The sequence below is a fragment of the Ips typographus genome, linkage group LG2 (genome assembly GCF_016097725.1).
Source record: "Ips typographus isolate SLU linkage group LG2, UJ_Ityp_2.0, whole genome shotgun sequence".
Classification (NCBI taxonomy): Eukaryota; Metazoa; Arthropoda; class Insecta; order Coleoptera; family Curculionidae; genus Ips; species Ips typographus.
The window spans coordinates 8268739-8274249 of NC_138423.1; the positions used below are offsets into that span (position 1 = coordinate 8268739).

The window sequence follows — 5511 nt, forward strand, 5'->3', positions numbered from 1 at the left end:
AGCACAGACCGTCCACATGCTCAGCGAATCGAAGCGAGTCGTCAATAATAAGACCAAGAAACTTGTTCATTCCAGGGGCGCACAATGGCTCACCCTCAACAAAAATCTCCTGCAATGAGCATCCAAAATGTATGATCTTGGTCTTTCTGATATTTAATGACAGTAAGTTGGAATTGCACCAATGTTTGATTATGGAGAGGTCCCCATCAATAGTGGCAGTCAATGAATCGGCGCTCTTGCCGCTCCAAAGAATGGTCGCGTCATCAGCGAAAACAGTAGGCCGGCTGTCACAAATTATCTTTTTTTTAACAAATTCACACTATCTGAGCAAGTAAGCAAAATGTTTCACTTCTTCTAAAGTAATCTAACATTAAAAATAGTTATAATATAAAACTTTAATTTCAATAAATAAATACATGTAAACATTCTCTGGTTTGACATTGACGTGATGGTTCAGCGACGGTTGACTGTATTGATTGATGTATTGATTTTGTGGTTTTGTATTCTGTCATATTTAGAGTTCAAATTAACGACCAATAGTAAAATAGTTTTATTACAGGTGACTATTTTGACCAATTTCAGTTTAACTTAAAAATGGTCTAGAATCTAGTTTAGGCAAACTGCCATTTTTCGTTTTGGGATTTTGATTCCACATGGTGGACATTAACTATTAGGTTCGTCAGTCTTTAAAATATTATAGAATTAAGTTTCTAAAATACCTTCTTGGGGATTTAAGGAAAAGACTTGGGTAAATTCCTATTTTGTATCGCCAGGAAAAGCCCATCAACAACTTGGGTAAGTTTAAGTTGCAATTGTGCTTATAAGTACTCACTTAATGTAGGTTGCTATTGTCAATCCTAGCGTGCTTGACAGTCATTGTAACTAGAACATGTTTTCTAGGCTTTTCCTTTCCCACTTTTACCTCCGGTGCTCCACAAGGAAATCAGCACTTGACACAATTACAACAATCGATCACCAACTTAACGAACACCAGCACATACACTTGCAATCAGCCCTTGCTGAGAGTTTAAGCTGTCCTGATTAATTGGCACAATAGGCCTGCCTGAGCAGCATTAACTGAAGTGTCCAGGCAGTATTAGCAATCTTGAAATAAGGTCAGTCTAGTCATAAGCAAATCTGCTGGCTGCAAATACGGTTTCCTGGTCTCTGATTCACCATCGAGCTCAAGCCATCGATATATGGTAGTAATATGGAACTTTGACATCTTCCATTACCAGTGAGAGTGTGCTTACTAAGATTTTTGGGTTTGTAAGCTCACACTAAATGCATTTAGTTGTGGTCCAGTGCTGCTTGAAAGCACAAGTTTGTCTAATTTGATCTAAAATATTTGATTGAAGGTTACCCTTTTTGCCAACCTTCTGTGGACACAATTTAACACTCACCTATCCAGACTCGTACTATAGTTAAGGTTTCGTATTCCCAAATACCCAACTTTGAGCCCATCATTAAAGTAACCATTTACCCTCCCCTTTTGTAAAATGATATGATTATAAATAGTATACCAGGTGTCCAAGAGCACCTTGGGCATAGGAGATTAACATGGGAAAACGGTTTTGATTTTTTTGCGCCTGTACGGTTGATTTGATTGAAAAATCGTAATAATGAAAGTTGTAGTACCTATCACGGACTAGTTTTCTGTATTTTTTTCGAATCTCTAACTTGAGCCCTTTCGTCGTAAAACACGAACAAAAATGAGAAAATTTAAACTTTTGGCCTGCACTGTATAGGCGGTTGTCGGGCAACGGGTAAACAGATCATTGTTGCTGGTACGGTTGCTCGACAACCGCTTAACAGTGCAGGTAAAAAGTTAAAATTTTCACATTTTTGTTCGTGTTTTACGACGAAAGGGTTCAAGTTACAGATCTGAAAAAAATACAGAAAACTAGTCCGTGATAGGTACTACAACTTTCATTATTACGATTTTTCAATCAAATCAACCGTACAGGCGCAAAAAAATCAAAACCGTTTTCCCATGTTAATCTCCTATGTCCAGGGTGCTCTTGGACACCTGGTAATATATGGTACATTTTGCTGTGCTTTTAAACTTGACATTTTAAGGTTAGGTTCTGAATTGTCACTTGTCAGTACATTAACGTCAATTTTACGTATACCTTTGATTTTTGACAGTCGTTAATTTTGTTTTTAATTAAAGAAGAGGCCTTTGCCATTAAACGGGGTACTTGGTAGTATTATTTAGGATTTGTATTTTGCATTACTGATATTTGGTCTAGCGTTTGGGGATTTCCCGCTTTAACGTTTGTTTACTGCTCTTCTCAAGCCCTACACGACGGTGTAAAGTGGGTGGCGCCATTGAAATTTATCTTGTTAACCTACACCACTCTCCGTGAGTAGTTAGCCTGGGGCATTCACCGAGTGGCTTGAAGAGGTCATAAACAAAGGGGAAAAGGTCAAAAGGTTGTAAAATAAAATCTTTCATTTAATCTTTAGTATTTTCAATCAAGCAAATTCTATTGTTACATAGGGAGCGAAACAATATCATTGATGTATATCAAGAACAGCAAAGGTCCAAGAACAGAGCCCTGAGGGACACCCGAAGTTAACATTAACTCTCCAGAACCATGGCCCCCGATGAAGACTTCTTGGCTCCGGCCGGACAAGAAAGAGCGAAACCACAACAAAGAAGCGGCTCGGAAGCCATAAGCTTCAAGCTTCCAAAGCAAGATCTGGTGGTCTACGCAGTCGAACGCCTTCGACAAGTCGCAAAATACCGCGGCCGAAATATCGCCGGAGTTCATGCGACCATACAGATCCTGAAGAAAAGAAAAAATAGCATTATTCGTGCCCATCGCTGGCCGGAAGCCAAACTGAGATGGGCTGAGAAGCTCATGACGCTCCAGAAACGACATCATCCGCCTCTGGACCAGCTTCTCCAGCACCTTAGACAGTGCCGGAAGCAGGGCAATCGGTCGATAGTTAGCCGGGCAGGAGCGGTCACCGGACTTGTAAAGAGGAATAACGTGAGCCCTCTTAAGACATGATGGGAAAACTGCCTTAGAAAAGGATGCGCTGACTGCATCGGCGAGAAAGATGCCCAAGGTAAGATCTAGGGTCGCTGGAGCCCGACGGAATATCCCCAGCGAGGGCAGCTGCCACCCCGCAGTAAAATGAGAATAGTTTTGTAATTTTGTAGTTTCTTTAATTTTGCTTTAACATTTTTTTTTATAATGCTGGTTCGAACGTTCTAGAAACAATTCTGTGTGTTTCTAGTGTTTCTAGAACGTTCGAATCAGCATTATAAAAAAAATGTTAAACCAAAATTAATCCGTAATTTGTATAATGTGATTAATTTGTTATTATGGATTAATTGTATTGTCGTATGATGGGAATCTACGTTGATTGTTAGTGGTGTATGTGGTTGGGGTAGTTGCTGAGGTTTGTGATGTTTTACCTACTGCTTTTTATTTTGCTTCGGGTGTTACGGGAGTTCACGGGTTGAATGAGGAAGATTTTGGGTTTTGGTCCCGTTTTTTAAATTTGACGAACCCGCCCTGAGAAGAATAGTCGGATTCCGGCTCTTGCGAGCTTCCAGGGTACATCCTTACTTTTGAAAGACCCTGTATAAGCCGCAAGGTGACACGGCGTATACAAAACACTTCAACAAAAAATTTCAACAATGTTTATGTTTTTTGTATGCAGAACGGATAAATATTTATTTTATCAAACTCTCACTAACACGTCTTATCGGTACGATGGTTCCGACTCGAATCTGAGGAAATTCCATTAACGTTTATTAACCAAACAAAACATAAGGTAAACCTAACTGACGAGACACCTATCTTTACTAAAACATATCGTTATCCAGAGATTCATAAAACTATATGGATCGTCCCTAAAAAATTAGATGCATCAGGCAATAAGAAATGGAGATTACCCATAGATTATAGAAAACTTAACGAACACACTATCGAAGATAAATATCCACTACTAAACATTGCCGATATTTTAATAACTAAGCAAATAGTAGTAGTATTTTTCTACATTAGATCTGGCAAATGGTTTTTATCAGATAGAAATGGACACGAATGATATATTCAAAAAACTTTATTTATTTATTTAGCGTATGGAGCTACAGTGCGATAACAAATAGAAAACAAAAATAAAACTAAAACAATATATAAAAAACACAATACAGATAACAAAAAAAAAATTCAGATATATAAGGACAAACATAATTATTATGACAATATATCTATAACTAAATTATCTATAACGAAACCATTAACTTTCTAACAAAAGATTCCAAAGTAGTACATGATTCAGATTCCATAACATCACTTGATACTTGTAAAAATATTCTTATCAGTGTCTCATTGTTACATTATCCTGATTTTAACAAGCCGTTTATCTTAACGACGGATGCTTCGAATGTAGCAGACAACCTATAGCTTTTGCTTCTTGTACTTTTAATGAAAGTGAATCACGTTATAGTACTATCGAAAAAGAATTATTATCCATAGTATGGGCATGTAAATACTTATTAGAAAATTTACAATTTATACAGACCATAAAACCATTCATATGGTTGTTCAAATTAAAAGAACCGAACAGTAAATTAGTTAGATGTAGATTAAAGCTGGAAGAATTCGATTATGATATTATATTATAAACAAAGTAAACTGAAGAAGCTTTCAAAATAACCCCGCCCCAATGAAGATGTCAATATCTCTAGATTTATGGAATATTGGGTCGGCTAATTTAATATAGGAAGGAATATTAAAGATACTTGGAACTAAAGAAACCGTTGAAAGGCTATCAGTAATTGCAGGTAAAATTAGACACTTAATATCTGCAGTGAAACTTGAATAAAGAGACTGGAACTTAACATTGCATATTTTTGATACTTTCACACAAACTCCATCAACACCACTCACCAAAATCAGCTGAATCTTGTGACAATTTCAATTTTGAAACTAAATTGCGTGTTATGAAATTTGACATGGAGACACTATCAAGGAGCGCACGACAAACATGAATGTTACCTGGAGCATCTAAGACTTGGACTAACGCTGTAGCAAGTAAAACTTGACTTGGGGATACTGTATCACAAACTGTAGTTTTTTCTTGAATCTGATTATCAATGAAACTATTACCAAAATGATTAACTAATGCCAGTTCTGAAGCTGGATGTAGAAGCGAGTTATGTTTTTCATTACAATGCCTACATGAACTAAAACGACAGGTACTGACGTCATGGCCTTTTCTAAGACAATTAGTACATAACTTTAAAGACTTTACTTTATCATTTTTCTCATTCAGAGACAAGGAAATAAACTCCTGACATTTATTTGTAAATTGAATGTGGCTTATTACAGTAAAAACATGAAAACCCTTTTATTTTCAACCAGGTATGTAATAAAGTTATTTCTTATGTGTAAACCAGGTGGAAAGATGAAAATTACCTGCTTTTACTTTCCACCCGGGTGAATGTCAATATGCGTTTTGTCATATCTGGGCTTACTTTTTATATCG

The 5511-nt window shown here is 36.9% G+C and overlaps 1 long non-coding RNA gene across 1 annotated transcript; it reads right to left on the minus strand.

Moving 5' to 3' along the window:
- Nucleotides 1-749: 749 nt before the first annotated feature.
- On the minus strand, nt 750-2034 carry LOC145724737 (uncharacterized). The gene is made up of 2 exons (XR_014177073.1): nt 1404-2034; nt 750-1339 (listed from the first exon to the last, which is right to left on the minus strand). It is a non-coding gene; the product is annotated as an uncharacterized LOC145724737 (long non-coding RNA).
- Nucleotides 2035-5511: the final 3477 nt, after the last annotated feature.